At 45.9% G+C, this 12,488-nt stretch overlaps 2 long non-coding RNA genes across 2 annotated transcripts; one reads left to right on the top strand and one right to left on the bottom strand.

Annotated features, from left to right (window-relative positions):
• Positions 1-242: 242 nt before the first annotated feature.
• On the bottom strand, positions 243-4,464 carry LOC120592918 (uncharacterized). The gene is made up of 3 exons (XR_005650240.1): positions 4,191-4,464; positions 1,422-1,922; positions 243-561 (listed from the first exon to the last, which is right to left on the bottom strand). It is a non-coding gene; the product is annotated as an uncharacterized LOC120592918 (long non-coding RNA).
• On the top strand, positions 3,374-6,633 carry LOC120592919 (uncharacterized). The gene is made up of 2 exons (XR_005650241.1): positions 3,374-3,829; positions 4,576-6,633. It is a non-coding gene; the product is annotated as an uncharacterized LOC120592919 (long non-coding RNA).
• The last annotated feature ends 5,855 nt before the right edge of the window (positions 6,634-12,488 follow it).

The following is a 12,488-nucleotide window of genomic DNA, read 5'->3' as shown; positions in this document are numbered from 1 at the left end:
ACAATGAGAAACACCCAATTCTTTCTCTCCGTGGAAGGGAAAAGCTGTTCCTTATGCCGAGAACCCTCTGTTCCCAGCTCTTGGCAAAACTGGCTCCATCTCGTCCTTCTGGCCTCAGGGTAAATGCCACCTCCCCAGAAAATCCTTTCCTGACACCCCATCACCCCCAGAGTTCTTGTCTATCACATCATACGGGCTATTTCCTTCTTTGCAATTATCAGAAACCGCAATGATTTGGTTTATTTGTTTGTTTTGTTTATTGTTCCATTGGACTTCAAGCTTCAGAAAGAGAAGAGCCACCTATCACCTATGTGTTCTCCACTGTTGTGTCCCAGCACCCAGGATGTAGTTGATCTACCTCTGTCAGGGGGAGTTGGGAAGGCCTCCCACATAAAGGTGTATTTGACCAGGGCCTTGGAAGGGGAACAGGAGTTTACCCACCAGGGGCTTTGAAGATGAGGTGGCATCAGGCCTGCTTTTCAGTGGGAAGGAAGTGCTGAGAAAGGAGACTTTGCTGTGATGAGCAGCTCTGTCCAGGAGAAGACAGGCTCCAAGTCCAAACTGGAAGTACAAACAGAAATACCTAGGAGTGGGAGCGAAAGGTGATAGGCACCTCATCCCAGTATCAGAGACTGAGGGCTCAGGCCCCGCCTTTTAACTGGGTTCTCTTACCAGCCTTCTGAGCTGGAATTTGTTTTTTCCCATGTGACCTGCCCACGGGGCGTGGGGAAACCTTACCTGATGGCCAAGCCCAGTTTTCAACCAATAATAATGAAGATGAGAAGCATTACCATTTATTGAGCTTCTATTAAGCATCAGTCACCACGCTAGGTATTTCCTCCGCAATATCTGTGTAAGCCACAGTCACTGCTCAAAGTTGGCATTACTCCCCCATATTCTGAGGCCGAAACTGGGATTCAAAAAGGGTGAGTAACATGTCCAAAGTCTCACGGCTAGGAAGTGGTGGATGGAGTTTTAGACCCAGCTTGCACATGACTGCTCAGGCAGTGCTCTTGACCTCAATCTCCTTCTGGCTGCTGTACCTCACAGGTGAATCAGTTACTTAGGTTTGGCTCAGACCCTTGGCTCAGACCCTTGTGAGTGAGTCATAAATCAGGCTGCCTGAACCTGTTCGTCCCTGGGAAGCTGATACTAACCTAATCCCTGAACTGACAAGGCCGAGGGTGAGGCTGTGGACTTTGGAAACCCCAGATAGGGCTGTTTCTCTCCAGGGCAGGACCTAGGCGTACTGTGGGGGTGAGTGGTTGCAGAAATCGTGCTTTGCTCTGCCATGGAGTGGGGTGGTTAAGAGCTTGGGTAGAGAGGCAGACAGACTGGTTTGAAATCCGAGTCCTGAGCTAAGTAGCTGTGTGACCCTGGCTTGGGCAAGTTACTTCACCACTTTGCACTTCAACTCTCACCTGTAAAATGAAGATGAGAACTGTCTCCTGGTGTTGCTGGAAGGATTAGGCGAAAAAACATAGGTAAAGTGCCAATCACATATGCTGGGCATGTAGCAAGTCCTCGGCAATCGGTAGACTTTCTTATCATTGTTGTTAATTTTCTTAAGGGGAGGTGTACATGATTGATTGGGTTTGAATCTTGGTGCCATTGCTTTTTAGCCATGTGACTTTGGGAAGTTACTGAGCTTCTTCTAAACTCTTCATCTTTAAAACTGGATAATTTAGGAGTGGGGAATCCAGTGCTCTCATACTTAAGTTAAAGTCAACTTCTGTTAAAGAATTGAGAAATGCCAGAGGCAGGAAATGATTCTCACTGCAAATGCACAGCATCTGCCTTAACTTCTGGACTGTCCGAATCTCATCAGGGCATCCGGGGTGTGGTCTTCAGAGTGTGGTTGTATCAGCTGATCTGAAGCTTTTGACTAGTCTGTTGTTTTGCTTTAGGCCAAATGAAGACTCCTGTAAGTAAGGAGCATGTTAAGCACGGTCAGCTTGGGAGTCAGGAAAGAAAAGACCACAGAGAAATGCTTACACACCTATGCACACTGCCCTGGGCATGCTCAGCTTCAAGAGTTAGATGTGCAGCCTGTGGCCGGCCACCTGCTGTGGAAACGAGCACCCTGGCTTGGGTGCCAAACCTCTGGTTCTGCTTCCACGCTTCCAGGCAGCCTGTCTGCCCCGCAGTGCTCACCTCACAGGGAGAAAAGCTCAGGTCATGGGCACCTCAGTCTCTTGGTAACATCTCAGACTCTGAGTGTGAGTCGATGTGAGTTAGTTCTGAGACACTGACCCCTTCTGCGAGCACCAACAACATTGAGTTTCTGGGCCTGCCAGACTGAGAACTCAACCTCGTCAGACAGGGGCCCCACCAAATTACCAACACTCTGAGACCCTGACAGAGCTGGCAACTGACTGTCCCAGACACCGCTGGTTTCTCGGTCACTTTCTTTATCCGTAATGATACCTTTATCTGTAATGATTGGGTAAAGGATTATACATCTGTGCCTGGCCTTTCCTAGGTGCTCAACAATGCTGGTTCTTTTCCCATCTTATGTAAACCCTATGGTCTGCCTAGGCCGGGAGATTGTGATCACCTTAATGCCTGGGACCCTACCTCCTATTGTTCTGGTTTCTCTCCCTCACTCCCCAAAAAGTCCCTAGAACCTGACCTTGCCCTCAGTGGTTATCTTATCCATGCTGTGGGTTCTCACCAGCCCGATCTCTGACTACACATCAGTCGTGCCCTCCTGGCGTTCCCTGAGCCACACAACAGCAGCTACACAGTGGAGCACCCCAGGCCCGGTGCCATGGTGCTCAAATTCTAGAGCTGCCACCAACTCACTGTGAAACCTAGCTCCAGCCATTCCCATCTCAGGGCCTCCTTTTCCCCTTTTGTGAAATGAGGACACTGGGCCAACTCCTCATGTGTTGTGGTATTTGTACGAATGAATTACTCCTTCCGTCCATTCATTGCACTCACTCTCAGTACTTTCTCAGTGCTGTGTTAGGGAATATGGTTGAAAGAGAGAGTTGAATGGATGTGCCACAGGACTCAAGCCTCTCACACCACGGTGAAGGGAGAGTCCTTGGCAAAATATAATGCACCTTCTCAGGGAACAAGTAGTATAGCCAGATCATATCAGGAGGACACTCTAAGCCTTGCCTGAGTCCCGGCACCTGTGACTTTGCAGAGTGGTGGGCTCCCAGAAGTCGGCCCTGCTTCCGGTGGACATGCACCCCCTCTCCAAGCATTACTCAGCGCCCTGAAATGTTCGCTGCCCCCACCCCCTCCCGCCCCCTGCGCCAGTCCTCCTCGTCCTCCTGGAGCGCAGCACAAAGGTCCTGTTGTGGGCCAGCAGCCCAGGCAGCAGGCGAGCCTCTGGGTGACTCACTATCTTGCCATTTCCTTTGTGTGGCTCGCAGACTCCTTGCTGGAAGCCAGAGTGTGGCTGCTGGGCTGGGGGCGGGGGTGCCGGCGGCCCCTCTCCAGCGTCACCTCTCCGGGAAGGGGATGGCTCTGGGACCGGCGTGCCTTTTATGTGGCAGTGGGGCTCCCAGTGCACGATGCAAACTGAAGCCTAGAGCCCCGACAAAGACGGCGGCTGGTGCGGGGACTGCAAGATGTTTGCAGCCTCGCCTGGACAAGAATCAAAGCCCCCGCCGTGGGAGAGGCATGTGGTCCCCATCAGGCATTCCTCTGCTCCCGGTCCCTTAAATGAACACATCTTTATGAAAAGTGAAAATTAACCATGGAGGGGAAGGGCCTGGATGGCTAAGGAAGCAATGTGGGCTGCTGGCCTCCTGGAGAATCTATGGTCCCTGCTCAGATTACCTGTCAGCTGCTACAGAACCCATCTGAGCTTGAGGTATGTTCCCAGGCCTGGGGCTCCAAACACTCAGTGCCCTGGCAGGGACTAGGCTGGTTTGTGGTCAGAGACAGCAGGGCCAGGTGCACTTAGTAAATAGTGAAAGAGTAAATGATTACTGGTCCAGGAGCCTGGAGGTGGGTTCTTCTGTAGGTTGACTACATGACCTCCAGCAAGTTTTAACAGTGGAATTTCTGACATCTGTGGGAGCAGGTCCTAAGCCATGGTTCCTAAGACCCTTCCTGGTCTGGCTCCTGCCTTCTGCTTTGGCTTCCTCTCTGCCCACCTACCCCTTACGCTTTATGCTTCCAGCCACTGTGAATGACTTGTTTTCTCCTGAGCATGCCATGCTCTAGCTCACCTCCAGGTTTTGCACAAGCTGTTCCTGCTGCAAGGAAAACTCTCCCCATCCTCTTCAAAGGCACCTGGGTAGTCCTTTCCTTCAAGAGTCAGCTCAGGAAGCTTCTCCCTGGAGTCTGGCGTAAGTGCTTTTCCTCTGCTCGCCTCTGAGAACCTTTGCAAAGTCCTGTCAGAGCCCTTACTATTCCCTGTTCTGTGATTCCTGCTGGTTTACATGAAGGAGGACACTAAAGTAGTCAGTGAGTGAATGAATGAATAGATGAATGACAGGCTTGGGAAAGGAAATTGCTTTACACATCAGTGCCTTGTGGGTGGGTACTAAGACAAACCCTGCAGGAAGGCTAAGAAAATGATTCTAATTCTGTCCTTCCTTCTATAATTTTTAGGCATCTCATGTGAAACTACAGGTGCTATTGTGAGGTTATTGCCCTGGACTGAGGAGGGACCCACACAAACAAGGGAGGGTACATCTGGCATCAGTATGCAGTGTCAAAGCCAACTCACAATTTGTAATCAGACCACTGAAACATAAACATGAATGGACGTAATGATGGGCCAGGTCAGCAGTCTGTCCCTGAGAACAATGTAGTAGGCATCGAGAATAATCCTCACACACTTCTAAAGTTCTTTAGGATTTACAAAGCTTTCACGATCACTGGATTTGAGTAGGCAGGGTGGAGATCGTTTCTACCCCTGTTTTCGAGATGAGAAGACTAAGCTTAAGGAGAAATTGAGTCTTGCTTTAAAAGTAAGTGAGAAGAAATAACTCAGGTCTTCTTTCAACCAATCCTCAGGAGCTGGTGGGTGTCAAGCATTCTAAAGATGAAGGATATGTGGTTCTTCCCTCCAGGGAGCACTCAGGGTTGTCAGGGAGACTGAAGAAGAGCATGACAAGTGCTAACCTTATGACAGGAACAGGGGATACTGGAGTCCAGAGTAAGGATAGGTTTGTTCTGGCCGTAAAGTCAGAGAAGTCTTCGTAGAAGAGGAGACTTTTACGTGGGATCTTGAAGGGTGGGTAAGAATCTCCTCGAGATGGAGAGAAGACAGTGAGGAGGACACAGAGAGAGGGGGCTGTGGCAAGGAAGTGTGCCACCACATGCTCCCTCTCTTTGGCTACTAGGCATTCGTCTTTCAATGTTTAAATCAATAAGGACAATAAGAGCAGATGCTGTCATTTGCAAATGTGAAGGTCCTAGAAGTTCTGTAAAGCACCATCCTCTGGGCCTCACCAAACCACGGTGGCAATGAACTGATCTTCATGTTCTGTAGGCAACTCTCCCAGAGGGAGTGTGAATTTGGGAATCATCAGTTAAAGGAAACTGGTGCAGTAGTTGTAAAGGAGTGAAAGTCAATGGAGGATTATTTTAAAACGGGAGATACTACAGCATGTCTTAGGATGAAGGCAATGATCCAGAAGGAAGGCAAAAACAGTGTCCAAGCATCGACCCGAGACATCAGCTTGAACCTGCTCTAACTGACATTCAGTCCCCTCTTGCAATGTCCTCTCCATGACTTAGTGGATAATGCACCTGGCTCCTGGGGTCCACACTCTCTATCTCCAGTCTTTTCCTTTTTCCCCAGTTCCTCATCTTGTCAACACCAACATCTCGTCTGGGAAAGCAGATGAGAAATATTCACCTAGCTGGGGCTGCTGCTCCATCCACGTATCTCTTGGAAAGGAAACACAAATACAAGTAGAAAGTTATAAGGGAGATTGAGCTAACCAGCAAGTAATTCTTAGCTCTCACAGACCTCAGAGACCCATACTCAGTAGCATCCAAGTGCCTCCCATGAAACCACTGGAAAACAGCTAACACTTAGACTTGTAAATCCACATCTTAGATACACATCGTCGTCTCTGTATCTTTCACTGTAGACACTGTTGTATTAGATTCGTTAGGGATGATGATCCAACCAATGGCCAATTACTGGGAAGCAATGCAATCCTTCTTCAAACCCCTTTCTTGCTGAAAGGAACTTGGGAAGTCATACTGTTATCAGCTCATTGGCCCAGAAATGGACACATGTCACTGGGCTTCAGTCTGGTCGAGCCAATCAGCTTTTTTCTTGATAAAATTTGTGCCAAGAAACATAGAGACTCAAGTTATGAGTATGCTTAGATTGAAAAGTCCTGAGATATCAGGACAGGAGCTAGTATTGTGTATAACAAAGCCATGGGCAAGCCTAAATTATGGAAGAGAGAAAAATAAGAGTCTTGCAGAGAGGTCCAGTCTGCCAAGAAAAGAATGGAGTTAGAGACATCCAGAAAGAGTTATTAGAGACAAGAAGTTCTGTAGCCACTGAAGACACAGAGAGGAGACGTTTCTGTTCCCTTGTGACCCAGCATTACTCATGTCCTGTCCTTGGATGTCAATGACAGTTCTCCGTATCCTTTCAGCAAGGGAAGGAAACTGTTCGAAAGAGCACCTGATCCTGTTTGCCGACATGCCCTAAGTAAAAAAGTGCTAAAACCAAAGATGTAGTATATATGAACTAATCCTTGAAATTCCTTGGCCCAATTCAGTAAACATTCCATGAACAGCTTCCATATGCCAGGTGCTGCAGGCTTTCTGAGAAAAATTGAGACCCACTATCTGTCCCCAAAGAGTCTCCAGTTTGGTAAAGTGTGTTCCCACATACCTAGAACACAAGGTAGTTTAATATTAGTACCCTACAAGAAGTGCAGATGGAAGGCTGGAGGAATGGACTACAGCTGGGGAAGCAGGAGAAATTGGATGGAAGACAGACAGCCTTCAAGGATGGGTGGAATGTAATACTGCAGAGAAAAGAAATATGGAAGGTACAAGAATCAGAGGTCTGGTGGCATAAAGGGGCATGCAATTCATGGGACGTGATAAACTGCATGGCTTGAGAGAATTGGTTAGGGGGAATATGTTAGATGAGTTTATAAGACAGGTTTGATTGTGATTATAAGGGGCCTTGAATGCCAAGTCAAATCTGTTACCATAGAATCGTAAGAACGGGAAAAATCCTCGATGTTATCTTTTCTAACTCAGGTAGTTTAGTTCCTAACCCTCTTAAGGAGGCCACCATGACTGAGTACATCCCAAGTGCTTATATTTGATATTGTCATTTCAATGGCAATGACTCAGAAACTACTTTTCTCCCTCCAACAACTTTCAGTTCTTTCCAGCAGTGACCTCTCACTATCAAAAAGAGTCGTAGAGCACAGGGAACTAGGTCTAGAAATTTTGCAGCACAAAATCCAAAATAGTTGTTTGTGAAGTTAAGGAACAGGAGAGGAGCGGTCACTGTGTGTAACATCGGGCACAGTGCTTTTAGACTTCATAACACCTCATCTGTGAGGCAGATATGACAATCCTTTTTCAGGTGAGAAAATCGAGGTTCTACCAGGACTAGGGAAGTTCTCCAGGCCTGACAGATGTAAGAGGTGAGGCAGGGATGTGGCCCAGTTTTACCACAGCTATGTGCTTCCATTCTCTTCTCTGCTTCCTGTAAGGCTAGACAAGCCTGCCTTCAAGTAAATATCACTCACTTACAAAGAAATTTCAAAATGACCTTCAATTAAATTAATGGCTGATGGCTGGTAGTGGGTGAGTAGAGGGAGCAGATTATAACAGCAAAAGCTTCATTGCATGAATTTAGCAAAGCTCTAAACCTTATAGACCAGAAGACTACAGAAACATTTGGCAAAATGATTTTTTCTTGTTAAATAATCCCAGGACTCATTTTATAATAAGCCCGAGCAAGTCCCCAGCTCAAAAGCCCTTATCATCTTACAAACTCCTCTTGGAAGCACATGGTGCTTCTGGCTCCCGGAAATAGCAGATACTATTGCCTCCATCAGTAATGTCATCACTTATTGCACAAGGGGAAACAGAGGAAGAAACAAGCATGTTTAGGGAACAGAGGAGGAGGCAACATGAGATTCTCTCTGGGGTTCTGTCAAGCTGGAACCCCTCTGGAGACAATGTGTTGTCTCTCTCTCCGAAAGTTGGCAGTTTGAGATGCCAGGAGTCTCAGATGGGAGGGCAGGGTGATGGCAGGGGAGAGCATTGTCGGGGACGAAAGACGGTTTGGAGGCAAGAAAGTCTAGGATGAACTAGTGGTAAACGGAGGGACAGGCAAGCAGAGCCAGATGGAAGAGGCTTGTGGGAAGTTTGGACCCAGCCTGTGTCTAAGCAGAAAGGCCAGAGCACGTAACACAGGTTGTCAAACTTCAGGGCACATCAGAATCACACGGGAAGCTGGTTAAATCCTTGGGTACTGGGGGACTATCCCCAGAGACTCTGAATCTAGGATGGGGCCAGAAATGGCGTTTGTGACCAGTTCCCCAGGTGATCTTTTACAGGTAGTCCTTAGGAAACAGTGGTGACAGGATTTTTCTCTGTGGATGTCCGTGACCTGCTCCGTAAATTGAGAGGTGTGTTAAAGATCTCTACTGTCTCTGTCAACTCCGACACTGGGCTTCACAAACGCTTCCGCATCATTTCTCTGCCCAAGCTTGCAGGCCTCATTTTTTCTCTCAACATAATTGTTTCCCATGCTTTTTAATTTACAAGGCAGGTATGTTGTCAGCTACCTGCTCAACTCTTGAAAAGGTCTTACAAATAATAGACTCTAGCAACTCCATCTGGTCTGCCCGTTTGGGTAAAAACAAGACAGCATCGTGTGTGTTCACGTGGGCGTCCAAATGGGACAGAGTCCCTCTCTCTAGAGGCCATGGCTTGGGGCCAGGACAAAACCACTTCCAGGTCTCAGGTCACAGGACCATGCAGGATGATTTATTTAAGGAAGAAAACTTCAAGGGCTTAAAGGAAATTAAACATGTATATTTCTCTAGCAATTATACATGTGCTTTCCCTTGCAAAAGAGTCCCCATGCCCTGCCTGGAAGAAAAGCCAGATTTCTCAATGAATCTGTGTTTTGAAGGCATCCAGAGAGGGATGGTGTTTTTCTAGCAGTGAAAGCCACATGAAAGTCTTTATAGCAGCTTTGCACTGTTTCTGCTATGGCTTCTTTCAGGGCCGACTGGAGAGTCAGGGAGTCCTGTCTGGGAAAACGAGACAGGCTGGGCCTGAAACATTGATTTCTGGTTCAAGTTTCTCAGTGAAATGTGAATAAGGAATTTTCCACTTCTTTTTGTCCTGATTCACCTTGGCAGAGTCTTTGGAGTCCCAGACTGGGGCAGGGAAAGTCTGTTTCAGGCGGGCATCCAGCCAGACGTGCACCCCAAATGAATAGTCCTCTGTGCTGTTCCAGTATCAGTTGTCTCCTTTTGGCTAGGAAAAGACTCCATCCACCTGATTTCTGATTTAACCATTTTGTTCTAGGAGGAACTGGGCCAGAATGTCAGGACAAGAGAATGTCAGGGCCGTGTAAGTCCTCACCACTGGCTACAAACTTAAGTGGGTGATACAGATCCATTTATACTAACTGAATAGCTCATATATGTCAGGCTCTCTGCCAGATGTTGGGAATCAAAAGGTAAATATGATACCTTCCTGTTCTCAAGAATTTACAGTCTAGTGGGGGTGACCGTTGTGCAAACATCAGCCAGGACAGACTCTGATAAAGATGAAAAGAGAGGTGCAGAGAAATGAGGGAGATAGGTTCTGGTTGGAAGGAATCAGGGAATGCTTCCCAGAGGAGCTGGTAGCTGCACTGGGTCTTGAAGGATGAATGGGACTAGAGATATGGTAGATGGGGAAGGGGAAGGGCTGTCAGAGAAATATACTGCGGTGGGAACATCCCTGGTACACAGAGGTACAGTAAATAGTCTGGGGTCACTCCTGGGTAGATACGCAAAGAGAGCAATAAAAGATGAAGCTTGAACAAGAGGCAAGGGCTAAGCCATGAAGGACTCTCCAAGTCATGATGAGGATCTGGACTTGACGAGGCAGCAACGAACAACCATCAGAGGGCTTAGAGCCAGAGAGAGAGGAGTTGGATGTAAAGAGAACAGGTCGAAGGTTCTTGCAATAAATCAGGTGAGAAATTAGTTTGGCCAACGTTGGGCTGAGGAAATGAAAAGTCAAGGATGAAATCAAAAGATATTTTTTTGGGGGAAAAAAAGTAGATTGTTTGACTATGGAGAAGAGGGAGAATTTAAAGGTTCCCAAGCATGTGCTGATCCACAATTTAGGCAATGATTGGGGGATGGTAAGATGGTTGGTGGTTACTCCTACAGGCTGTAGAGTCAGAGCTTCTGTCCAACACCTGTGTTTTTAATTTCCTAGGTACGAAATTAACTAACTTCTTCATGCCTCAGTTTCCTCCTTTGTAAAAGGGAATGAACAAATTGCACAGTAAATCTGTTGGCTATCATTGTATTAATAGGCCTAGCACTTTTTGGTTTCAGTTATTTCTCAGGGTCCCCGAGGGTCTGTGACTTGGAATTTAAACGAGGTGCACTGTGAAGAGGGTGTGTGCCTGGTACATCACTTTGCTCACGCTGCCCATTTTTATTCTCCATCTGGTAACACATACAACTATTCTGTTAAGTGATAAAATCTCCTTTGCAAAAAAAGGAGAAAAAAAAATCCTCTTTTGAAAATGAAGAGGTCTAAGAAAGTGTTGTTTCTTGGGCAGAAAATGAAAGTTTTATAGGGAAAATCACTGCCAGAATGGCACTTGAGAATTTGAGGTTTCTCAAAAGAATCCTGCAAATCATCCTTTGCATTCTCACTGGAAAAAATTATAAGAGCGATGATATATGTGAGGATTTAAAAACCATTAAACAACATACATACAGAAAAAGTCTATGAAACATACCAGCAAAACAAACCATTATAAAACAAGCAGTGGCTATTTGCATAGCCACCACTCAGGTCAAGTCACAGAACGTCGTCAGCACCAGTGCCCCTTCCTGTCTTACCTCTTCCCACCTAAAGTAACTTTTGTCTTGACTTTCATGAGAAATGCCTCCCTGATTTTCTCTCCTCCCACCACCGAAGTGGACGTCCTTGGTCCCCGGGCACCAGGGTTTCGTTTGGATTGGCTTTGCTGTGGAATCACACGCACAGGCTTTTCATTTGGATTCTCCATGCTGTGGAATCACATGCACAGGCTCTTTTGCGTCTGTTTCCTTTTCTCAACATTAGAAACACCACCACCTCCGCTGACGTGAGCCTGCAGTTTGCATATTTTCACCACCATGCCAGAAAAATATACCACAATTTATTTATCCATTTGACTTCTGGTGGACATTTGGGTTGTTCAGTTTGGGGGGTTATTCTGAATGGCGCTGCTGGGAATATTCTTATCCATGTGCACATGTTTCTGTTGGGGTTTTCCCAAGCATGGACCTGCTGGGTCTTAAAAAGTAGGTGTAGTTTCATCTTCAGTAAATACTGCTAAACAGTCTTCCAGAGTGGTTCCACCAGTCTACACTTCCACCAGCAGGACTCAAGAATTTCCAGTCCTCTTCATACTCATTAAAACCTGGAACCATCAATCCTTTTAATATGTTTTATGTCTAAAGAGGTTTGAAGAGCATCCCAGAAAAATAACCAGAACCTGGTGTGCTACCAGATCAATTAAAGGTCTAAAGAGCTAAAATATTTGTAAGTAAGCACAATGACTTACTTTTTCAGGGGAAAGCCCATAATGATGCTTTAACGTGCAAGAGATTATCGCAAATCTCTGAATGGAGTTACAGAAGCACATTGATGGTAGATGGGCTGCTGGTGCAAGAGCTGGAATTGTAAGGAGATAAAAAGATATTTCAGAAAAGTCTCTGAGATGAAAATGGAGGTGGAATAGAGAGAATTCAGAGTTCATTGAGGCAGGTTAGAAGCCCTGAGGGAACAGTTTTGGAAAAGAGTTCAAGATTTTGGAATGATGTATTGGTATAGGTCTGTTGGTTTTAAAAATGTGCATAAATACTATTATTCTTTTTCACCTACATTTTTCCTTTTCCCTTCAAAATATTGATCTAGTTTATCAAATCTAATTACTTATGGTATTAATTTGCAATTGAACATCATACTTATTTATTCATTCCTACACTGATGATTTGTAAACAATGCTGAAAGAAACACATTTTTGGTTTTTGTATTTTTTAAGATATGAAATAAAATAAGATGAAGCAAATATAACAATTTGGGATATTGCGAACAAGAAAGCCTGCTTTATTATTTTCTGGACACTTTCGTATACTTGAAACATTTCGTAATTTAAACATGTTTTAATATTTAATCTCAATTTAGACAAGGCACAGAGAGAGAATACTTGAATGGGTAGATCCTAAAGTCTTAACTGGCTGGGTTGACTGAGGAGCCTGTGGAAACAACATACATCAGACACCCAAAGG

The sequence above is a fragment of the Pteropus medius genome, unplaced genomic scaffold (assembly GCF_902729225.1).
Source record: "Pteropus medius unplaced genomic scaffold, Ma_sr-lr_union100, whole genome shotgun sequence".
NCBI classification, from domain to species: domain Eukaryota; kingdom Metazoa; phylum Chordata; class Mammalia; order Chiroptera; family Pteropodidae; genus Pteropus; species Pteropus medius.
Note: the sequence above shows the minus strand (reverse complement) of the source record. Positions and strands in the feature narration are given on the sequence as shown.